The sequence below is a fragment of the Python bivittatus genome, unplaced genomic scaffold, assembly GCF_059951505.1.
Source record: "Python bivittatus isolate LINGU-HERP-01145 unplaced genomic scaffold, Pbiv_v1 ctg000700_np1212, whole genome shotgun sequence".
Taxonomy (NCBI): domain Eukaryota; kingdom Metazoa; phylum Chordata; class Lepidosauria; order Squamata; family Pythonidae; genus Python; species Python bivittatus.
Genome location: NW_028277098.1, coordinates 76189844 through 76216003, shown reverse-complemented (window position 1 = coordinate 76216003; position 26160 = coordinate 76189844). Strand labels below are relative to the sequence as shown.

The following is a 26160-nucleotide window of genomic DNA, read 5'->3' as shown; positions in this document are numbered from 1 at the left end:
ATTCCCAGCAATTATTGTATTTACCATGATTGGTTCCATCCCCTTTTAAAGCCAACTAAGTAGGTGGTCATTACTACACCTTCTGGTAGTGATTTCCACAGATTATAGCTAGTGAGAAGGAACTTTTCAGAAGGAATAGAAAAAAATATTAGCTAATGCAATTAACTGATAACCATTTTTGTCAACTACACACGTAATAATCAGAACAAGTGTCTCTCACTAGCTTAGCGGGCAGTTGCTCCATTCCTTGCTACTTGCTATTCTCTCTCATCTATATCAAAATCTGGCTGCTACTGAAAGAATCTATGAAGGCATTGTGAATGGCTTTGACTGGTACTGCAGAATGATATTCAGTTAGATTTATACTTTGCCTTTAGCTCAAGGTGGACTTAGCACTCCCTCTTCCATTTTTCCTCTTACAATAGCCACCCTGTAAGATAGGTTGGGTTGAGAGAAAATGACTGGCTCAAAGTCACCCAGTAAGTTTCTACAGCTCTGGGTGGACTTCAACATAGATCTCCCCAGTCTAGCCAACACCTTAAAGCCTTCAAAGGGCTTCAGTCATCTACATTCAGAGACTGAATATCAAATGCTGTCAACTAAACTCTTGTTTATAAACTTCTGAGATACCTAAGAATAATGTCCAATGCTGGTACTAAATGGACATTGCACACAACTGAGCAAGTTAATACTTCTAGTGTTGTATGACTTGGTTTTGTAGCTGAAGAGGAGGCAGAGGAAACTGGCAACTTGGAATCAAAGATGTGTAAATGCTGATGTTCAAACAAAGCCAAGATTCCATGTTATAGTCAGGAGAGTGGGAATGGAATTGAAAGGATTGGAAGACAACAAAGTTGATCCTATGAAGACTTTCACAAGATTGCCAAATTAAGGAAGAGTTGGCAGCCACATGAGGAGAAAGCTGGAGGTGACTTGATGGGTATAGATATATCAGCAAATAGAAACATAGAAAATAGGAGTAAAGTTCTGTGAGGAGTTACAATAAGTGATATAGGTTTTACCCTCCTGAGTATAGATCCCTGCTTAGCACAGACTTAACAAAACCAGGGGAAAAAAAACTTAATGGGAGGAGAAAAAAAAACTACACTGTAAATAGTGGACTAATAATTTTTTATTAATATAATTTTACACCATTTTCCAAAATACATTAGTATGAAAGTTCCAGTTCAGAAAGTATGCCATTAAGGCTAACAGTGAAGCTAACTATTGTCCTGCTAGAAAATTAAAAGAAAAATGAAAGAGTGTTTTCATTTAACCCATTGTCTGGCACTGTTGCAGGCCAAATAAAAAAAATAAATAAATGTTTTTATCAGAACAGTTTAGGTGCAGCTATAAACTCAAGAAGATATATTTCTTGGTTTAAATTAAGTGAACATGTTTCAATGTAGCCTTTTTGCTAGGCTTCAAATTATAGTTTTGCTGGATGAGTTTATTAACCAGGTGCAAGCTAGTTTTAAGGACACATTATTATTATGTGCCTCGTAAACGTATTATGCCTTGCACTGCAAAAATATTATTTTGGTTAAGCCTGGGTCCTGAACTAATCTCAACAGGTGCAGTTATCACACCAGATGGCTAAAGGGTTATAAATAGACCAAACGTCATTGAGGCTTCCGCTCAGTGACCTTGAATTTTGTCACGAGAGGGAAAGGTGAGAAAGATGAGAGTGTTGGCTGTACATTTAAAATTCTTCAGGGCTATATCTATCCTGACTGATTTTACCAAACATTGCTCTTCCATTTATTTATTTATGTCTACATTTTTGTTTTGCTTGGATGTTAGGGAAGATTGATTTTTCAATAAAACTCTTAAGTGATTTTAATAATTCTCAGTTTGCTGTCAGTATTCAAGACCACCTTCAGTTAAGCTGCCCAACAGCACTTTATCAGATCTACAAAGACTTATGAAAGAAAAAAAAAAAACTTTGCACCTGCTCTTGGGTCTCTGCTTGCCTCTGTTTATTTCCTTTCAGTATAAACTGGATTAGAATGACTTCCATAACCAGAGCAAGAGGGACGGCGTCTTCAGACACATCGCTTGAAGCCAGAAGCAGATGAATGTTTCCTTCATAATATTGTACACAAGAATCAGGCACAGCAAATCGATCAGGATGCACAAACACAGAGGGAAGGATCGAATCACTAAGATTTATTGCATGATATTCTCTGTCTTCCTTTCTTTCAAAAATATTTTATATGTCACCTTTTTTCAGGACTGATTCCAGGCCTGCATGAATATGAAATGACAAAATATAATCACATATGAAAGAAGAGGAAATAACAAAGAGAATAATGCTTGAATGATATACTGAGAGGTGTCATCCCCCATATATGTCTTCCTATTGTTGGAGATTAAAGTGTAAAGACATCACGCTGACAACAAAGTTACATTTTGTCAGGTATATGGTTTTCCCAGTTATACATAGGAATGTGAGAATGGAACATCAGAAAGGCTGAAATTGATGCCTTTGAACTGTGGTGCTGGAGAAAATAGTTGAGAATAATTTGGACCACAAGAAAAACCAAACCGTTTAGTACTAGATGAAATAAGACCAGATTGCTCACTGGAAGCACTGCTATCTCTGCAAAATTCCAAACTTAGTAGATGGAATTTATTAACATTTCTGCTTACAATTATTTTTAATGAGCAGTCTAGATACAGTTTTCAGAGCTTACAGAGGGTGAGAGGAACAAACTGCGGCTCAGAATGTCACCATCTTAGCCAGAAACATTTTGGGCACATAATGTAAAGGCAAGAGTCATTAGAAAAGATCCTGAGGCTTGGAAAAAGCAAAGGAGTTGAAGATGAGGCCACAGATGATGGGTTGGTTAGATAGTATTGCTGATGACACAGGCAAGAGCTTACAGAAGCAGATACTAACAGATAATCTGGATAAAATGATGTCCATCGGGTCATAAAGAGTTGAAAGTGACCTAACTACTGAACCACAACAATTGTTGATATTGCGCTCCATCAGGACCTATCTACCATAAAGAAGTGGGTTCAGGAAGAATAATATTGCTAAAGCATAACAGTAATGTCGATATCATTACCCCAAAAATGGAACATATTTGAAACTCGGAAAGTATTTTATGCTCTCCTGTGATGTTTAATAATAATTGCTGCATGTATGAAGTTGTAAATGTTCATTCATGACACATCCAGAGGCTATTGCAAGATCAGGATGAAGAAACATACATCTAAACAAGTTACATGAATCTGAATAATCCGCATAATATAAATACTTTAATCAGAGAGGCAGAATTGACTGCTGCTTTTTCTCAAGTCACATAGTTGGAGTCATCTCCAGCTCTGCCATTGCAAAAGTTGTACAATGGCATTGAAAGTTCCTTGCCAATGAAATCTCCAACAAGGAACTTCCTAGATATTCCAGTGAATTGTCCATCAATTCTTTTACAATGGAGGTGCTATATTCTTATTTGCATTTCTATATTTCCAATTTCAGGAAGTAGGAAAAACATCTATGGACACAGAGATGTTTTCTCAGTTTGGCTGTAGAAATGAATGTTGAGAACTTAATCATACCTGGCCTCAAAGAAGGATCTCTAAATATATGTCCAGCTTGAATTCTGAAGATATTACAGCTTACCACCCCTTGATAAATTGAACCCATCTGGGTTCTGGCAGGGGGAGGGGAGCTGCAGGGAACCACCTTAGTTTTGCCTTACAGCTGAGTCTACTTCCCTTAGTTCTTTTTTCCCCAAACTGGACTCTTCAGAGAACATCTTAGCAAAGAGAGAGAGAGTGAATGTGTGTGTCTGAGAGAGATCAGTTACTAAGAGCTGTCTTGGGAAAACCAGGAGGTAAAATCAAAAGTCCAGCTCCACAAGAAACCTCAGAATAAGTTCTATTATATGGGGGCCTTTTGATCCCTACCTCCAGTTTTTCCAGAAGTAGTTCTTCAAAACAGCCTCCTATCAAAATAATAGATCTACTTTCCTGTTTCTATGCTAGAAGGCTGTTTTCAAAAGCTGTTAGAACAGGACCAGTGGGACTCAGATGCCAGTTTCCACTTGCTCATGAAGTTCACTAATTGTTTTTGGTTCAATACCTATCTCTCAGCTTGATGTACTGTACCCCACAGAGTTGTGGGAAGGATTAAACAAAGGAAAATCATATCTGCTTCTGGAAGAATGAGATTATAAATATAATTCATCCAACGATCAATGATGTCATTTTCAGCAAAATGTCTCAACCCTGTTTTCTCCATTGCATAGCCCTGCTCTCCCTGAGTTCTCTATTTCCAACCTATAATCAACTGAACATTTAGGATCGGATGCTAATGTCTCTACAGTTGTTCTGGAGCTCCTAAATTAATTCAGAAGCTCTGTTGATTGCTTTAGTAGCTCACACTTTTTATTGGTCAACAGCTGATATTTCAGAGTTGCTCCTGAATGGTACTGTTCAGTTTGCCAACATGTGAATCAAAGAAGCCTTGAGCCAACATAAATATTGTGTTGCATTCCATTGGGTTTGCTAAGAGTGTAAATCAAAGCTGTCAAGCACCATCTGCTATGGGTGTGTAATATGACATACACATAGATGTTGCATTGTACTGCACCACCAATACAAAAGAGAGCACTTCTCTAAATTTAGAGTATGGATTTGGTGCCACAATACAGGACAACAATCAGTGAAAGTCCTTAGATACAGCTCTACTCTAGATGTAGAGCTGAAATAATGTTAGAACTAAGCTATATACCTGAAAGGATTTCTGCTTACTTCACTATCAACAAAAGCCAAAGTTACTAGTGTAAAAGGAGAGACTTATGCTTATTATGTTATTTATTACTGAGAAATATCTTCCATCAGGGATGCAAGATATTTCTCAGTTTAAGTTTGGCATGAGATGAATTTTGTTTATTGAAAAGAATTATATTTACTACACTACCAACAGAAGTTAAAGCTGTCCATTACAAAAATAGGATTTGTTATGTCTGTTGAACCCAAATAAGTCTGAGGTTGGGTGTAGATGTTTTACATTGTTCATATGAGTGTATTCTTTACATTCCATCCAAGGGCATTAGTGAGGAGGGGATAAAACATCAAGAGGGCAGCTCTAACAGTGCAATTTTTAAATGCATCACATGCACAACACACAAAAGAGTTGTTTGGGACAGTTGTGGTTTTAGGGTTATGGATTCTAGAATATTTTCCTTGAGTGGTACGTGCTTATTGTATTTTCCCTGTTTGCTCCCCTTTGCTGTGGTATCCACATCACGCTTTGCATTGCACTGTACCTACCACATTGTTTGTTGAAATAGGCACCCAACCAGATGTGTTTAATAACTATGATTAACATTCTTTTGGCTAAAGACTTCAAGGTGAAAGCCTTCACAGGGCTGCATAAGCTCTCATTATGTAGCCGTTTACACTGGTTTTTGCCCTAACTCCTTATCTATTCAGATAAAGCTTCTTTATCCTTTCTGCTCCCGGCTAGTCTTAGAGATGCAGGCATGAGGATTCCCATCTTTATAATTAATCCTGAGAAAAGTAGGGAAGGAAGAAAAAAATTCAGCCCCCCCCCCCTCTCCCAACATGGATTCACATAAAATGAGCTAACTCCTGCTGCCCACCCAGTGCTAGGAGTCAAAAGAAATTAAATGCCACTATCACCAATGCCTGCTTCTGAAAACTACATTCTGCTATTAATCTAAATGCTTCCCAGATTTGAATGGACCCCAAACAATGATATTTACAAAAGCTTAAATCTCTGACCAGCTGGCTGTGCCTGTAAACAATAATATCATAATTGCCAGCATGTTAAGCTCTGATTTGGAAGCATGTAGATAAATTGGCCATAAACCCTTTAAAGCCACACAAAGTAAGAAGCAAAGCAGACTGGTAATTTATTCCCCCAGAGAAGGATTTGGTCACTGACAGCCACTAGTTATGAAAAGATTGGGCCAATTCAAGAGAAGAGTATTGATGATCTTCAGGTCTTTTCTCTGTTTTTCCTTCTTTCCTCCTTCTTATTATTCTGATTATTAATTTGGAAATTGCATTGTATTGTTAGCATTGGCTTATGCACCAATATTTTTTTCGGTTAATTAGCTTGACAAATTAAAATTTGAATTAGCTTTTTCAACAAAGGACAATATTGAAGACTTTTGAGCAGCATGTACAAACTTCAGGAGTTCTGCTTATAATATTCCAGGCTTGTTTTAATCTTTCCTATCCTTTTTTCTCTTTTAAAAATCCTTATTCTGATTATTAATTTTGAAGTTACAAGGTATTGTTAATACTGTACCTCTGCTTATTATTCTTTAATATGTCTATGCCTAGCATGGGGGACAAATATTATTTTATTATTACATATATGATTCTTTAGTACATATTTTTATTTATTTATTTATATTTCAAATTTAGATACCGCCCATCTCATGAAAAAGTGACTGTATTAGACAGAGCATACACAACTGAAACTTCCTGATGACCCTGGAGGGGAAAGACATAGGTAACCCAAACCCGGTTGCTGTCTTTTTTGTGATGGGAAGGGAGTCAATACATGGGAACAGTAAAGGACATTGTTTATGTCAGAAGGTGCTAATACTGGTAGAAAAGGCAGGCTTGGAGTCTCCTTAGAGGAGCAGAATGTAGACGTAACAGGTTAGCCCATAGTAAGGTGTTGCTATCAGATCCTACATTCCTGCAGTAAAGGTCATGTCATATTTACACTGCTTTTGTCATCTCTACATATCATATCACAGGGTGTATCATCTGTAACCTTATGGGCTGTGGGGCTCTTCTGCGTTCCTTTGACGAGGAGCCCAGTGATCACTGTAGCTGTGCATGCCAATAAAAAATTCCTTACACATCTATCTCCAAATGCTTTGGTTCATTCATGGTTCCATGAAGATGGACGTATATAAATGGTCATAGAATGCTGAACTGTAGTACGATAGAATTGGCCAAGGCTGTATAAACATATGCATAATCTCCTGATGTGGGAATCCAGAGTTAAAGCATCCCCAACAAATGGTGCTATAGTCTTTGCCTGGAAACCTCCAGTAACAGAGGCTGCATGTTCTCTTTAGGTGACGGGTTCCAACATCATGCTGCTCTTGCCATCAGAAGCTTTTCCTAGTATCTTACCCAAAGTAATTCTTATTCTTCCATTAGGCTCAGAAAAAAATAAGCCTGTCCTCTTCTGTGTGACAGGCTTCAGGTACTTGAAGAATGCTAGTATACTACATTATCCTCCATCTGAACATTGCTTTCTTTAGCCTTATACTCATATCACCTCATACTACTAGGATTTTGCTATTATTTCAGGCTAGTGCTTTCTGCCAAGCTAAATAATGTGGGTAAATTTATATTATTTATTGGCTGTGTGTACATCCAGGAAATGTTTGATTGCTTTCAACTTCAGAGCCATGGAAATTCTGTAGTTTTTCAATTTCATGTACCAGAAAGTCTGTTTGTGCAATTACAAAACTACAGAACCCATGATGCAGTAGAAAATAGGCAATGATATTTATGTCCATGTAAGGACAAAACACAAAATTGCTAATACAGGAAGAATGACACACGTGGGCTTGACTGAAATTGAAATGTGAACTGGGAAAATTACTTAACAATTGATTTCACACACAGGTCTTCCATCTATTGCTGTTTTTTGTTTTTAAATAGCTTAAACACCTTGACAAAAATCATGCACCAGGTATGTTTCAACAGAAAAAAAATAACATCACTTTTATAGATCGGTCTGTCAAGCAGTGAGGGGTGAATCCTCCCCTTTTGGCACATATTGCAGAGGGTTTGGGGTGTGAGAGAAAAACGTTGCACTAATTTTTACACTATTTAGTGCCCCCTTAACTAGTATTAAGCCTTTGTGTATTAATATTTGATGCTTCTCATAATTGCATTGTAGTACTGAGATAATTTCACACTGTGTGCAGATTAATGTTGGCATCATATCAACCACACTGTTTTCTTGTTCCTTTCATAGAGAAATGAATGCATTCTTAAGAAATATGTAATATGGTATTCAATCTGTTTTCTCTCCAGTAAGTTGCATCAAAGTAAGAGGAGATGCAGTGTAACAAAGAGAATTGGGAACATGCCTTTCTCCTGGTAGAAAGCTTAATGTCTCATCTAGAGGTATAAAGGCTTGGAAAGAAATAAACTCAAAAAATTCAGGAAAGAGTGTTGTTTTTCCCTTCAGTTTTTTTTTTAAATGTTGTTCTCTGAAAAATGGAAATATGATCCACATTTGGAAATAATCAAATCAAGAAATAAACTAATGTGAAAAGTCTGATGGTTTGTCTCTGTTAAGAAAAGTTTTTAGAAAGAGACAGTTTTTAGAAACAAACTGGGGATAGAAATAGTATTTCAGCAATAGTCCTTCAGATTCAGAAAATCACAGAGATTCAACAATGTTTCATGTGGCAAAATTCGTGTTCTGGATATTGGTCCTATCCTCTTTTTCTCAGTCCCACCCCCACAAGGTTACAGGTGATAGACACCCCCACCTCACACCCATGAGAATCAGTGCTTTTCTGTGTCTCTTTGGTATAGTGGTGAACAAACTCATGAATGCATAACTTTCTTCATTTTATTACAGTGTTGATTTCTTTTCCCGCAATGTTATTTTTTGCCTTCCTGCTTCTCCTAAAGAGCCAAAAATGAAGAGATAAATCTTTCTTTAGAATTCAATGGCTTATAGCTCTATTTGTAACAAAAATTAAAATAATTTTAAGTTCAATCAATGTATCTTTAGTCATTATCTAAATAAACTTCTTAATTTTATATTCCAAACATATTTTTGGAGCCCAGTTATGCATTTTATAAAGTAACAAAGTGGCTTTATACATACAAAGGTTACAAAAAGGCTTCATATATTTTAATTATGTTCCTCTTCCTCTTCTCTAGATTCTGACCTATGGTAAGTTTGGTGGGATATTTATATATGTATATATGGCAATCATAGTCCAATATGTACGAACTCTCCTCATATTACTGCACTTTTATCTTGGTTTTTATGGTCCAATCTCCATGTAGCAGGATCCAGAGGAAATAGCTGCATCACATAGAAAACTCCTTCCCGTGTCACCAACACATTCAGAGTGGCATGTGTCAATGATCCACTTATTCTAAATTATGATGCTTTGTACATATTGCTGCTATATGGAGGAAATGGTCTCCAGGGAAGTGACAATCACACCATGGCACTATGTAAGAAGTTGACTATATTTGCATGACATATTTAGTTATGGTTAACTGAATCTTGGTCTACTCAATTAGCTCAACTTTATGGGTTTACAGAAACATAAATTAAGCACCTGGGGTGAGTCTGCAGAACCTGCTAAGCTAAAATGTGGCTGACTTTTGTGGTTCAATGTGCTTTGTGAACAGTCAAAATACTACCCAATGTGGGGATTCACCACACTACATCTTCTGAACAAAGCAGCAGAATAGCCACTACCCCACATAGTGGCCATATTATTATTGTTTTTCAGTAAAGAGGCACCAGCATTGCTTGGGTAGTCCAGGGAGAGAGATATAATTGAGTATCATCAGCAAAGTTATGACAGTTAACCCTTTGCTGATGGATGACCTCACCCAATGGCCTAGCTGATGCTTTTGACATTGTCTCCTAGTGCCTGGAGGCTATGAGGGTCTGGATGGGGAGGAATAGGCTCTGACTCAGAAAACAGGCAAAAACGGGGGGGGAGACATGAACAATAGGCAAGTATCTATATCTATCTAAAAGACAAAGAGACACTGGAAACAATACTGTGTGTAATCAGCATGGATAGTACCAAAAACAGTGGCCTTTAGTTGTTCCAGCTTTAACTCTTTTATGTACATAACAATAGCAGAATAGAGATCAAGAATGGGACATCATTCTGTACTATGAAGAAAATAATTTGGTGTGTAGGGATGATGTATCCAACTCCTTAGACATGTTTGGAATGTGTTAGGGGAACATGAAGATGAACCCTATATATATATTCTCTCTTCTTAGCTACTGTATATAACAACATAATTCTTTAGAAACCACTTTGGCCAGGAGGATGTTGAAGACAAGGAAATGTTAGCCTTTCCAATACTGATTAAGGAAACTGTAAGCAAAAATAATTAGGCTGAATGAAAATGATGTTTCTGTAGTGAACACCTGCACATTATGTAGTCATTTGAATGAATATCTTTGTAGATTTCTATTTATTTATTTTTAAGAACATTCCTCCTGAAGAATTAAGCATTTTTAATATTTCTTTAATTGCTGGCTTGTTAACATATAGGTTGATGTTCTGCATAATGTTGATTCAGGTGCTGTGAAATACTGCAGATATTGTAAATGCTGTGTCACATGAGCCACATAGGCAAGATGAGGCTAAATTATACTTGCATTACTGGGATAAATTTAATATAAATCAGTACCAGTCAATGGGTTTATTCTGGATTTATACCAGCATAATAAAGAACATATGCTTTTTCTATGGGGAAGAAGCATTTCTGAGGATGAGACACATTAATCACAGGTGGTTGGAAAATGGGCTCGTCTTGTTCTTAATGCTTGTTTAGCCAAGAAATAATTTCCACTAATAAGATCAAACTGTTATGCTTATTCTATATTTCTAGCAGGTGTGAAGTTCTAGGAATGCTATATTCGCTATTTTCTTTGAGAAGATGGTATTTTGCAAAATTTTTGTTTCTTTACAAATATACCGGTTGCCTCTTGCAAAGGAACAGATTAAGTCTTCCGACAACATAACTTCAAAGGGACAGCTAAGATCCTTTAAGAATCTTAAATTCAGCACTTTTTGTCTTCTTTTGTTCCAGACTCAGAAATGCTGCCTATATTTTATTTGTTGCACAGATAGATTACAGAGTCGTCACTTAAGAGCAAAAGGTTGAATTCATACAACACATATCTTCATGATTAACAGGTAACCACATGATCTGGGTTGCTAAACAGGCTAAGCTAAACCATGGTTAGCTAGTTTGTGGTGGTTTGCCACACAAAAATATCCCCTATTTCTAGTGTTCTGAGGGCTAGTTAGCGAGACCTATCAAGCAGCCTACCCAACGAAAGGGAAAATTTGGCAAGTAGAACTATTTAGGTTACCTCCATAGGTATCCCTTGACCCATCTGCTCTCTTCTACCACCGTCTGTATAATCCACTGCTCATCTTCCAAAAGGTTGTACTTAGACGTGAAAACATGATTATATTAATGCTGTGTTAATCCCTACCTTCCCTCTTTTCCTCCTAAAGAGGCAAATTTTCCCCTCTTTTCCTCCTAAAGAGGCACATTTTTACAAGGGTATGTTTGGTTGTGTTTGAGAATTTCTTTGAAACATTTGTTTTTTGGATTGCAGGGCTAGAAAACAGAAAAGTTTAGGACCATAAACTGGAAGAGGTATCCAAATTTTTGCAGCTTAGATCTGATAATCCTATTGTAAACCTTAACTCAAGAATTTTCCTGAGATTGCACAGCTATCACAAGAGCCCAAAAAACACAAAAGTTTATTTAAGAAGGTGCTGACAGGTATGACATATGCACCCGTATCATCTCTGATGCACTTTTTGGGCCTCGGATTCAAAACTTAGCACTTCCCTATTCCTAGAGAGCTTAACAGTATAGCAATGCTTACACAACTTGATTATCTATGGCTAACTTAAGTGTGGTTTAGTTAAGTAATCTGCATTTGCATGATTTAGTGGACCAGAAACTAGGAACACAGACTGTATCTACAGAACAGGCCAGGGTTAAATGGGACTGACTATTTGATGATTCTGAATGTTGTAGGAACATGGCCCATTACATCTTCCTGGGGATTTTGCAGTAGCTATTTCTGAATGGCTGAAAGCTGGGATTTTCATTTTTGTCTGATTTTCAAGAAAGGTAAAAGGGTATAAAAAAAAATCCTTTTCAGTACCTTTTTTGGGGGGGGGAAATAACAGCCCAATCTCTCAGTTGAGCTAATTATGTTTAACTTGAATAAGGTAATTAGACATCAGTGCATTCCAATCCATTCTCATTTAGTTCAAAGCTCTACAGGGGAGATCTAGCAAAAAGAAAAACTCTCCATTTTTTTCTTCATCATCCTGCACACACCTACAACACCTGTTAGTAAGGCAAAACTGAAGAACTCTGGCTCATTTTTCAAATTAAAGCAAACAGAATCTTACATAAAGTCCATATGGTAAGTTCAGCATGTGTTAACCAACTCTTCAGCTTGCTGAAAACTCTTTATGAATTTCTCACATGTAAATCTGCATCTTTCCCCTTTACAGACATTTGTTAAAGAGGAATTGTTGTATTTCCCTTCTAGCAATGCCCTAGTGCAAAGATTAGATTAACATATTTGTTTTATCTGAATTTCTACTGTTTTTGTTATAATTTTGGCAAGCCTGTTGTATGAAGGAAGTCACTTTACCTTTTAGTCTGACTCTATTTAAAAAATCAGCCTGCTCTTAGAATGGGTTGTGTCTTTCCTAATTGATAGTATATACTACACCTGAGCTGCTATAATAATAGCCACTTCAGTACTTCTCAAGCATCCTGAAGAGATTTAGCCCTCTTTAGGTTAAAAAATGAGGAAGCACAGAAGATACACAATAATTATTGTCCTTGTCTATCATTCTTTTCAGTAAACAGAAACTTCATATAATAAAGCTGATGGTACAAAAGAAGACTGAAAGAAACCTATGTCTTAGAACACCCTTCCACAACCAAACCTGTTGCCGCTGTAGCAGCCAGAATTCCCTCTCTGGCATGGAAGACTGCTTTCAAAATGCATTTACCATCTTCTATAATCCCAAACTCAAGACTTTGTTGTGACGCATTACAAAATATGCTAAAATGCAAGGAGGTCTCAAAAAGTCAAGATGTTGGCTATGACTATGCAAAGCCACACTTCTATTTATGTTTTTTTAAAAAAGGGTGTGGCTTTGATCACACAGTTGCAGCCATTAGCTTGACTTTTTGACATTCCCTCCATGCCCTTGGAAAAGATTAATTTAATTTAGACTGCATCCCTTAAAGGGTCAAAGAATTGGGATATCTTTTTGATTTCAGAACTAAAGGGAACCACCAGAATGATTGGTAATCTTCATCGGTTGTGATGAGCATTTCCTATTAAACACACTATGCAGGAGAGACGGACGGAATACAGTTTGATAAGTTACTTTTGTTTCCAACTTGAAAGCTGTGGTCATTTTATGTGGATGTAATAGGAAAGTGGTTATAACTGGCTTATTTTGAACCCTTACAGCAGGGATGAGCAGCATTCTAGTAACCATATATTTAGGGACCATAGTCCCTTAATTTTTGCAGGAGGTACTGCATTGGTGATTTGAGAGGGCAAACCTTTAACTTTTTAAAGACTGCAGCATGGTGTTGGGGGGGCAAGGTTTCAAGGTCACAGGCCATTTAGTACTTCATAAAGTAAAAGAAATCTGAACATCACTTCAAAGAACTGGAGACAGCCTAATTTATTTTTGCACGTCCTTCCATTTAAAAAGCTCCTCCATGAAGCAAACTGACACATTGCAAGATGTTTTTATTTTCTGATAGGCTTAATGTAATACTGTATGAATGTACATGTAAGTTAGACCCATTTGATTAAGTGCCATCAAGTCATCTTTGAGTCCTAGCAACCACATAGATTTTCTCCATGAAAGACACACTTGGAGACTATTAAACTTACTTCTGAGAAGTCATGTATGAGATTGCACTATCAGGGAGTTTTTAAAGTAGAGGAAGTTCATATCTTTCTTTTTAAAATCCCAGTTGCACTCTGAAAGAGAGATAATTCAGAATTCTGCCATTGCAGCCTTCAATAATAACCCACCTGACATCTTTCAGATGTGTGGGACTGCCGTTTCCGAGTTCCCAGCCAGCACTCCAGTCCAACAAAAAACAAGAGTACCAGGTTTGGGAACCTGTTGCATAATGTTTAGAAATGTTTGAGGGACATTTCTGTAGCTTACTACCATGCTGGCATCCTTTAAAATTATCGATGTTCTCTGCTCTGGTGGCCTACGGCCAGAGCTGGCTTATTTGATAAGCTATTTTTCCTTCCTAGCATTAAGTGTTTTGCTGCACAGATTAGCTCTTTAATTGAGAGCCAGGTGTCTTAGAGTCCCCAGAGGCTGCAGACTTAGTGATGAACTGTCAGAGAAGAAGACAAGAGGCTCTGCTTCTCCCTCTTTGTGAAAGGCTCTTGTTATATCAGTGCAAATACAACACATGGCGAGCTGTTATTTCCTTCTTATCATGGCTGTTCACAAATGGGAAAAATGTTTCCCCCCCTGTACCTTACTTCAACACCTTAACAAGTTTCTAAAAACTCAGATAATTAATTGACCAAAAGAAATTCCAGAGGTATGTTCTGTAACAGAAGCTCTATTCCCAAGAATTTACTTATGCATTCTCCCAGGAGATATATTGACTGGCTTAAAGTTCTGGCATCTACATTTATAGCACAAAAATGCATAGAGAGAATGTTCCTGTGTACTGCTGAACGTACAAGGTTTCAGTGCAATCTTAAACTCTGTGTAAAAATCTTAATGCATACTGTTATATGAAGGTTTTACCCCAAAGAGAGTAAGTGTCCCATATTTAAATATCAGGGAAGTAGGGCTAGACAACAGGTTCCTACACATAAACATCAGGGAAGCAGGACTAGACAACATGGATTTGCTTTCATCTTGTGTGTTGGGAGAATAGATTTATCAGATTTCTGAACTGGCCCACTGAAGCACTCTATTCTTTCCAGATCTCATGCTCTAGAGGGCACATTACAGAAATGATAGGTCTGTAAAAACTACGATTAATGTCAGAGTTGGTCCCTGAGATCTAAAATTACAGAAGCATCAACTATTTTTGAGAACTGTAATCACTACAGAACAGTCTTCTCCAGTCTGGTGCTCTCTAATTGTCTTGGAGTTCTAGGAATCATAATCACAACATACTTGGAGGAAATCAGAGAATGCCATGTAGACAATCAAAAGTGGAGCTATGCCTATATTATTTTTAATGTTGTAAATTGCCCGAATCTTGGAATCTGGGCTTTATACATTTATAAATCTTCTGATATAAAAAGCAGTGTAAACTTGATTTCACCTAGGATCTACCACATAATGTGTTATAAATATCAAAGCTCTCTTGTTTGAAACCTGGATAATGAAAATAAAAATATATGCAGGTGATAAAAGAGCAACTCAAACTTATCACAGAAAGTCCTTGAACTCTTATATATATCTGGGAGTAGTGCAGACACTATTCAGATCAGAGGATATGTCATGCAATACTGGTTTAAACTTTATATCTCTCTCTTTCCTCTCTTTCCATTGAAAAGCCTTTGTGGAACCTTTTGTTATCTCAGGCAGAGCAGCAAATGATGCCAACTTTCCATGACCCAAATGAATGGTACCCAAGACTGCTCAAGCTATGTCAGCATCAAAGGCAGTTAAACCCATAAAATCTTTTCCCTTGGCCCTTCCTGGTAATAAAACTAAAACAATCATGAATTAAAAATGTAATGATTTGCTGCCTTTTCATATCACCAAAAATCAGCTGCCTGAGGCCACTGCTTTTGCTACCCATTTCTAGGTTCAACAAGCCTCACCAGTACTCTGATGAAACTGAGAATGCAGCCCATAATTTATCTCAAAATTCTCTGTGCCATGCAGGAATTACATGGGAGGTATAGAATATAAAATATGTAGGAAGCCTGTATTCCTTTATATACTATAGAGACAGACACAGCATTAGAAAATCAGCACACACATATCAATATATTGTATTAAAAATTACTAGCTCTATCCAGTTCCCTAAAGAGAATTTGGAATTTACAAAGGAATTCCCAAATGGCCTTTTTAATAATTACTCTATCCCTATGTTTTTTGTTTTTTTTTCAGAAGATGGATGGAGAACTTTGTGGGTCTGAAGTAGCTAAATAAGTTCAATGAACTAGAATTACAGAACAGGGTGAAAAAGTCCATTACCCTGCTGGGAATTTAGCTCAATGCACAAGTTGCTTGGGAAGAAAACTGCTGAGGGAGTAGAAAGTTATTTTAAAACAAAGGGAGAAAAAATATTATTGAATTAATCTAGTAAAACTGGGATTTTTTTTTCCAAGAAATCCTGAACCTCTCAAGGGAACAAATCCTAAAATGACAAATTAATTTTTAAGACTAACATTTTTAAAGTGTTTATTTTTTTTCAAATCTCCTCATGGGCCTAAGGCAGCCTAAGGCAGGACTGCTGATGATCCCAAGAGTTGTTGTTGTCAACAGCAGCAGTATTTCTGCAATGTGTATGTGTAGCATGTCACATCAGGTGATCTTGACTGCATCATTTAAGTCAAACTAAATCCCACCACGGGGGGGGGGGGGGGGAGAATGGCTGCTAAATTTGGATTGAATTGGAAGTGGGCTGTTTAGACATTGCTGGCATGAATAATGAGTGGTGACAGCAAAATCTTTATGTGGAAGATGGATGAGCATGTTTTGTAAATAGAGATTGTAAGAAAGAACCATGGGATTGAGTTGTGTAACCAATAAAATCCTATTCAAATGTATGGGGTGTGAAACTCACCCATGGACTCCTGAATCCAGCACCAGGCCTATGCAGCCCCCTTGGCTTGTAAATTAATTTCCCTTGTCAGATGAAAAGAGGTGTAGTTTTTATGTGTAATAAAATCTCCTTTTCCTCTGACTGAAGTGCACCTGTAACCTTTGAATTATCTGACTGGATGGAAAAGGTTTCCTTTCCATGAGTTGTTACAGGGTGTTTACGGACCAAACTGGGTCCTATATGTTGGGCAAAGGTGTCAGATATCTACTGAATCTCTTAGGAATAGAAAGAAATTGCAGCTTTGCCTCCCCACCCCACTCCTTATGTGTGTGTATTTTAACAGATGAAACTTTAAGACTCTGTAAGGCTTAAGGAAATCAGTTCATCTCTTAACACCCCACCCCAAAGCAAAATAAATCACAGCTCTAGTCTTTTGACTCTTCTGTTCGCTCTCTATTTAAAAAAAGGACAATACAAACCTAAAGTCTTTTGTTTATCAGCAGAGGGAGGATAATACTGAAAATGAGTTTCAGAGTTTACTGATGAAAGCTGTAGCTGATTTTGGCGGGTTGGGGGAGAGGATTTTGCTATTGTCTGCTGCCTCTCCCACAATAAAATGTAGAAATCAATAATTGTGAAAGAAAATTTAAAACAACACATCATTTTTTTGAAGACAGAATTAAGAGGAAAGAAGTGACCTGGCCCACTTTTGAAGTATGCTTGAATGTTGGACTGAGGTTTGCAAGACATAACTAGGATACCTCAAGATACCTCAGCCAAAGGCTGAATCGTAGCTCGCTTGTGATCTCCTGTATAGGCGACAGCAGATGTCCCTCAAACTGCTGCTTCACATGCACTCCTGGAAGACTGCCATTCGCCATTTGGTCTGCTCCTGTGAGTCATCCTCTTCCACTTGCTGCTTCTCCTCTTCCCCAGTACCAAGTTATTTACCAGCAGCCTCTCAAACATATATGAAAAGAAACCTCTTCTCCAACATAATGGAGGTGGGAGGCAATGAAACCTGTGTTCATGCATGAGCTTACAAGATGTGTACATGTAAATATCCAGCCCTCAACCCATCTGTACTGTAGTTATTAGAATATATGATTAGAGCTGCCTTACTCAGCCATGAAACTAGCATGCCTTGGGCTTTTCCTTAATCAGCTGCGAACGATTGCTTTATACTTAAAAATCCCTTTATATTGCTCTGTTTTAGTTTAAGCTTGGTAATTGCCTGACATAGTTTTTGATGTATATTCTTGGAGGTTTAAGAAGGTTTAAGAAGTTTATAGCATGTTGGGGTCTTAAAGGCATAGTATTTTATCTTTAAATCATTCTTTCAGACATAAAGCAGCTTTCTTTTCACCGAAACACATATCTTAAAACAGAAACAAAAAGCTAACATAAGTTGCTTAGCATGAAACAGTATCTACCCAAATTGCAAATTACTTCCACCTTAAGGGTTGTAAAGAAAGGTCGAACTATTAACGGTTTGCCAGAACCCTTTTTTGTTTTATTGGCCTAGGTGACTAAATGCTTTGCCTTGAAGATTTTCTATATTCAATTTGCTGATATTTTTATCTAAATCACTTTGTACAGGTGGCGCTTGCTCAGTTACCCTGCAGTCTAATATACCTATTGGAAGGATATGTGTTGTAGGGATAAAATACGGGGAAGTCACACCCCTCTACATTGCCCTGAGATGCAGGAAGGAAAGCTAAGATATCAGTGCAGTGGTAGAAATAGTACTACTACTACTAGTAGTAATGTGGACGGTGTTGATTTCTTCATATTTCTTGTCAAGGTGTTCTGGAGCCAAAACTTAATTTGTCAACCTGTAGTCTGCAAAATAAGGCTTATTCTTGTGGATGATGTTGCATTCTGGAACATTAAGGCCTCCTCTACGTACTGTGTGGGTAGGTAGTACATCTACTTTCCTGCCACTTTTCCTTCCTCCCCAACTTTTTTTTAAACAAAGTTTTTCTCTTTAAAAACAGAAGGAATAGGACATATTCCAGTGCATACCTCATTGAAAATATTGAAAATGGCTTAGGGCAATACAGGTAGTCCTTGTTTAGTGATCAAAATTGGGACTGGCAACTCAGTCGTTAAGCAAAGCAGTCACTAAGTGAAACTATGATTATGCTTAGGATTTTATTTCAGCTTTCCTTTGCTTTACAGGTAGTCCCTGGCTTATCACCATTCGTTCAGTGATTGTTCAAAGTTATGACAGTGCTGAACAGCTTGACAGTTTCTTGGAGTTCTGGCTGTTGCAACATCCCTTTAGTCGCTTGATCACAGTCTGGGTGCTCGGTGCCCAGCTCACAATTACATCAGTGAACTATGGTCACGTGATCACAATTTCCAATGTTCCCTGCCGGCTTCTCACAAGCAAAGTCAATAGGGAAGTTGGAACTCGTGATCACATGACGTCCTTGTTTAATGATGGCAACTGGGACTGTCAGAATTGCCATCATTAAGTGACATGGTCACATGATGTCACACTTTATGACCATGTCACTTAGCAATGGAGTTCCCATCCCAATTGCTATCATAACCTGAGGACTACCTGTGCAGACCTGCAAAGGTTGTAAATGTGAGGATTGGTTGTGAATTTACTTTCTCACCACCATCAAAACTGTGAATGGACATTAAAGAGGCAGTCACTAAACAGGACTATCTGTAGTAAACAATCCATAATAATAGAAACCCTGGCTAGGATGTGGGAAGGCAAATTCAGTGTCAGATTTTCTTCTGCAGGATTGGTGACCTCACTAAAATGAAGCAAAATGAAATAGCCTTTGCAACTTCTTGAAAGCCAGCCCTGAAAAAGGGAAACTTTAGGCATGCCTAGCTACTGCCAGCATAAGAACACTATCTACTTTGATACAATTTAAACTTCCATAGTTCATATTTAAACTTCTATGAATTTAAACCTAAGTGTAACAATGATCTAGGAACAAAGATAGAGTCCTTACCTGCAGTGTGTAGTGAGGCATAAAGAAAACCCATCTGGGACTTCAGCAGGAGCAAAAGGTTAAAGATATGCAAGCCACAGTCCCAACCTGGCTTGGTTCATTGTCACTAACAGTAATAACAACAAGCAAGGAATCCAGCAAGACTCAACATAGAATGCCATGCTTTATCTGACTCTAAGATTACCAAAACTCAGAGTATTCTCCCTCAAGTACCAACTGTCTTCCTTACCTGTTTCTGGGGAAGGATGTGTGTCAATCTAAAACAGTGTTTTTTCAAACTTGGCAACCTTAAGATGTATGGACTTCAACTTCCCGAATTCCCTAGCCAGCATGCTGGCTGGGGATTTCTGGGAGTTGAAGTGCACACATCACCAAGTTTGAAAAACACTGATCTAAGGCAATAAATAGTACGTTTCCTCTTTTGGTGCAAATGAGATGCAAATTCACCACTCAGCCTAATCATTCCCGTAGAGCTACTTTTTGACAATTTACTGAGATTTCTCCCTCCTGTGCCATTTCACACCTCAAATGGAAAATAAAGATTTCCTCAAATGTTCTTTAACAAGCAGTCAGCTTAATCCCCAGTTACTGTCATGGCAGCAGTCATTCTACTCTCTGTGTTGCAATGTCTTTGCAGAGTTTACTGCTGAGCAGATGATAAAATTCTTCATTTGTTTGTTTTGGATTATGGTGGTGCCTCTGAGGTGGTACACAATTTCAGACTGTTGATTAAGTAACCATCATCATCAGAGCAGGAGATTAGAAAGCAAGAGTTGACATAATTGAAGAACTGCCAAGGCTTTATTATGGGAAAAATGGGTAAGCAATTTATTGTGCAATCCTATCTATGTATATTCATAAGTTAGTGCTAGTATTCTAAATTCCCAGTTCTCTGTGTGTGTTTAAAAAAAATGAGGTGGAGAAGAGAGGGAAGGTGAATCAGTGATTGATTGGTCTGTCCTCAAATCAGAATGGTCCATCATTGTTTGCTCTCATCACAGTGACTTGGAAGGTAGAGAGTTTAAGTTGAAGGGCCAGGATTCTGATTTGAGAGATGTGGCCCAAATGTTAAAGTAGACTGGAGAATATGCTAGGAAAGCACATGAACAGAAGATATGATAGTGAGCTGGTCTGTGTTATGTTCTAGAATCAGAGACAATGAGAACACACATTAAATATCCAAACTCGGGAATACAATTCAAACACATGTAAAAACTACAAAGGAGATAAAGGATTTAGGACTGGGTTCAAAGGAAGATGGAAAGACTTACTGAAATCTTTTACAAATGGGATTGTAGAATGAAGAAAACTTTGTAGAGAAAATATACATTCAGGAACCAATTTTCTTTAGAAAATCAGGTATTACAGGCAATAGACCTGCTGTCAAATTCACAAGCCCCTGGTACAGACGAAATGCCCATTGAATTGTTTAAAGTTGCAGAAAAAGAAGTAATTACATTGGTAACAGGTTTGGGTCAACAAATATTGAACAAGATTGTGTGGCATAGAAATTAGGAAAGATGAGTGTGTATACTTATACTGAAGGAAGGAGAAGCAAAACAATGTTCATATTACTGAAGTTTTGCATTAATTGCTCATACAATTGAAGTTTTGCTTGAAAACTTTTAAATAAGAATAGGACCATATATGGAGAAAGATATGCCAAATAAACAGGCAGCCTTCAGAAAAGGCAAAGGGATATGAGATCAAATAACTAATACCAGATGTATAATAGAACAAGATAATATGAGAAGGAGGTTTACCTTTGCTTCAGCAAGACTAGAGCAAGACTTTGTGTAAATCAGGCCAGAAAATGGGACATATTAAAGCTAATGGCAATGTCAGAACATCTGATTATTTTTCTCAGGAATCTTAAAAAGTGATTGTATTATAAGACTGGGAAGACTCAGAGAGATAACACCTGGAATATAAATAGGAGATGGGAAAACAATTTTGAGTTATGTAAATGATATCACTGTTAGCCAAAAGTAAAAATGACTTTAAAAAGTTCTAATGAAAGTAAAAGTGGAAAGTAAAATATCCACCTTATTAAATTTAATATTAAATGTTAATTTATTTACAGATTTTATAATCCACATTCTAAATATGAATATTAAGAAGATAACAGAAATGTCATCCTGCATATTTAGGAAACTTTCAGCAAAAAAGTTAAGACAGTTTTGTTTTTGGGGGCTCAAGAACGAAAATGGACAGTGTCTGGACAACTAAAAAGGAGATTAATCCTTGTGAAGAAGGCAGTGGAAAACCTAGACAAAATCATGAAACATAAGGACATTTAAATGACAGCAAAGATCACAATACTTAAAACAATAGTGTTTCCAGGGGAAAATGCACCTTTATGAAAGCTGAATACTGAGAAAGAATGTGATAAAGAAAACAGATGTCTTCAAATAATGGATATGGAGGCCATGGACTGCAAGATAAACCAATCAGCCGCTCTGATTGGAAAGTTACATATTTTTGGCATGTGATGTGAGCACTTGATAGAATAGTAAAAAAAAAAAAAAATGTTCTTGACACGTTTGAGGGATTAGAAGGAGAAGACAATGGACTGATTGGATGAAAGGGATTAACGAAATTAGAGCAATATCCTTGGAAGAATTACAAGATATTACTAAAGGCAGGTGAAGATGGCAAGCATTTATCCATATAGTCACCAGGAGTCAAACTTGACTTAATGACACCATGACACCTAATTAATTAACTACCTGATGCAGGAAGAAACAATTTAAGAATCAGTGTTCATTCATGGATACCATTTTTTTTAATTTAATGAGTGAAAGATCCATTGAACCATATAGATACTACTTGTACCTTCTCACCATCCAAGATGCTCTAATTTCTGACAGCTTTCAAGCCCCTTTTCAGCTTTCACAAGAACAGGATACAATGCTAGTGTGATGTCAAAGCAAAAGCGGAGGAGATCCACTAAATCTAAGCTGCTCCATAACAATGCAGAAGAGCTGCCATCTTGTTTGTGTGTGAATTACCCAAACTGTTGAATCTCACCTCACTAAATTCAGATTCTGGCATCTCTATCGGCAGCTTCAGGGGGACCAAGCATTGAGCCTCAAATGCAAAGACCCTTGAAATGCAACAACTTTAACATGCCAAGAGTGCCATTTTCTTGAATGAATGAGTGACTAGCACTTTATTTGGCAGGAGCCTAAACTGATATTCCCCATGCCATTATTAAGGGCTCTAAATGAACTCTCATCTTTAACAATGGGGTTCATATGAATCTTTTATAGCTTCTTGATACTGTCTTTTGACTTCCTTATTAAAATTCTTTTCATTTTTCCCCTTTTGTTAAACAAAATGAGGGAAAGAGAACATGCACTTCATGTTCTGTAGATAAAAGTAACAAGTAGATTTTTCTATAGTTTCCTTTCCTAATCACACTGGGAATCTCCTGTGTTGGCTAACATGTTTTTTGACAGCTGCAAAATAAAATTTAAAGGTCAGTTGAATCAGATAAGCCCCTTTTGGCAGTCCTTGCATCCTTAGAATTTTATGGCTAACATTTAACTTATGCTAGCAAAGCTGTTGGAGAGGATTCTTTAGAGGAAAGAGAACCTCAGAAGAAAAGTTGAAAAAATAAAGAACAATTAAGCTAGAATGTCATATACAGTCCCTCTGGTGTGCATGGGTATATAGTGGGCCACAGATGACACTACAGGCATTCATCTCATTTTAAAAAGAACTCTTTGCTGTGGTTTGGATCCAGCTCATTAGAAACCTAGGAGGACATCATTAACAGTTGGCCATGACTAATTTCTCTTGAATTACTGTGTAATTCTTTATCAGTCATGTCCTAATAGGCAAACACAATGCTATCTTCTGTCTCCATCTTAAGCTCATACCCACCTCATGAGATAGCTTCTCTCAGCAATGTATTGACTAGATTTTAGTTAATGAACAAGTGTGCCAGGAGTGCTAATGACTTGCTAAGTGAGAGTGATTTAAGACAACACAGAATTTTACCCAGTGACCTTCCTTGCCAACAGCTGTGAAAATGCCGTAATAGCTTCCTTAAGGAAACATGGTCAGATCTGAAGATATGGATGTCATTTAGAGAACCTGGGAGTTCATGATGACTTGATTCTCATATCATACTAATCACAGTTAACCCCCCCCCCCAATATTATGACTTAATGTGATGTATGTTTTTGGCCAGTGTGTGCATGTGTGAGTAAGGGACATTTTAGTCACAACTGTCAATCAGGGACTGGTGAAATCTTGAGGTGGCTCCCTTGCTGATCTAATCTCTTGTATGTTTTATGCTTTTAAAAACTTTTTAATTTGACTGCTTTTGACATGTTTGTTGTTTTTATATTCTTGGTTGTATGCTGCCCAAAGTCAGCACTGTGAGATGGGAAGCCATATAAATTTGATAAATAAATAAACAAACCAGTGAAGAGCAGACCAGTCTTTGGGCAAGAGACTGCCAGCCGCTGTTCTACACTGACTGGCAATAGCTCTTCAGAAATAAACTTTTTTTTTCAATCTTACTATGAGACGCTCTGCACTGAACCTGTTTTGTCTATTTGCATGGGAAATATATGCTCTGCCACTCAGATTTATAGTTTAATAGTCCTGATATAAAAGGGAGAATGGAAGCAGAGGAAACAAGAAATTTTAGTTACACTGTTTTATAAGTCATTTCCTGATAGTTCTTTCTCCTATCTGTGGCTTTCCTCCATACTGCTGAACTGCATCTGCAATCTGTTGCCTCAGCTTTTCTACCCAGTTGACACTAATGATTAAAACCATTGCAGGAGTGAGCTGTGGGGATGAAATAGCCAAGCAAAACTGGTCACAGGACAAGCTTGGTGTATGTGTGTAAAAAAAAAGCTTTCGACCTTATTGTTCCCTCAGGGAGGTTAGATGAAATGGCCATGTATGGAACATTTCTTGGAGTGGAGGAGCAAAATGATTGCAGATGATGCCAACAAAGCTTTCCTTCTGATATGGCTATGCTGTTGGAATGGGTAGCAAGACCTGCTTTAACCTTTCTAGTGCCCAAGACATTGAAAATGCTCTTCAGAAACACAAAATTATGAGGTAAGTACCAGTTGCCTTTTCCACATGGAAACTTACTACAGTGGGATAAACCCCTGCCCTGTTTTGTTATTTTTGGCTGCAGAGTAAATTTGTCCTGCAAAGCATGCTTAGCTTGCACCTTCAACCAGGGACCTTGACCTGCAAACTAAGCATTGCCCCTTTTTACTTTTTTGTGCATGGGATGCAGGTAAAAAAGGTCCACGGTTTTGTGCGATTGTGGCTGCCACTTTGACTTTTTTTGACACCTCTTGAACATCAATGTCTCCAACTCAAGCAGGGGATTTATGCAGAGAAATGATGTGTAGGCTGAAATGGCTTGTTGTGTATACATACATATATTTTTGCATACATATTACTTTTTGATCATCACCTTTACATTTTTTAATGCTCCCTCCTCTCCCCCAGATAAAATTTCACAACAGAAAAACTCAGCAACAGCAACAAAAGATTATTTCTTCTGAATGCTTACAAAACCAAAAATGAAAGTTAGTCTTCACTTAAAACAAAAAACAACAAAAAACCCTTCCAAATCACTAGAGGAGGAAACTCATCTGTACATAACTGTTCAGAAAGATGGATCTTTCCAACAGGACTGGCTTTGTACCATGACATTGACAAGGATTGCTGTCCATCATAGTGCACATGTTTAGTGATGTATTTGGGGCTGTTTTCTCTCTCCCTATCTTGCTGACAGTGTGCAAAGTGCATTTTGACCCAGCAGGCTTCAGAAATCTGAAGAAATAGCAATTTTATTTACAGCTTAGGGAAGATATTCAAAAGCATATTAACTGGGCCTCGGAATTGCATTTTCTAATTTTATGTACACGTTGAGCTGAGCAAAAAGGTGGTTTATTGGTTTTAGCTTATGATATTCTATGAAGCTAGCCATAAACCAGGGTTTGTGGCATAACAATGTGTTTTTCCAGCCGTATGCCTCTTTCAACAAACCATGGTTAGCACAAACCTTGTTTTGTGGGTGCATCTAGGGGCTGCAAGGGATGTGTCTAGTGATATGGGTTTGAAAACTTTTGGTCCTTTGGGTGAAGAATTTAAGGCAGAACTCAGTTGTTTGCTTTGCAAATGTTTAACACATCAATTTCAATCCTTATTTTTTGCTGAAGGCAATATGCAGACAAATATATATCAAGTAGTTCCACCAGTTGCCATTCACGCAATGAGGATTTTACCTGGGATCATGGGGGGGGGGGGATAAAAGAGTTTTGTTTTTTTAAAAAATTAGGGAAAGATGGAAGTGAAGCCAAATGCAATAATAGAGAAGAACATGAGAAAGAAAGGGAGATTTTAATGTAACCACCATGAAAAGTACCTTGAAACATAGTTACGGTGACTATATTTTCCTGGAAAAAATAAAGGACAAACCTGAAAAAGGGGCAAATCTGAAAGAGGTTCATGAGGATAAAAAAAGGTTTGTTAATAATTTTGCTTTATAAAGGAAAATTCAAGAGTAAAACTAAGAAAAACTTTACAAAAATGCATATTCTAATAAAAATATCTAAAATCA

At 37.5% G+C, this 26160-nt stretch overlaps 1 protein-coding gene across 11 annotated transcripts in view; it reads right to left on the bottom strand.

The window, feature by feature from the left end:
- Window positions 1-26160, bottom strand: part of RALY (RALY heterogeneous nuclear ribonucleoprotein) — a 248357-nt gene that overhangs the window by 47300 nt on the left and 174897 nt on the right. The window lies entirely within an intron of this gene.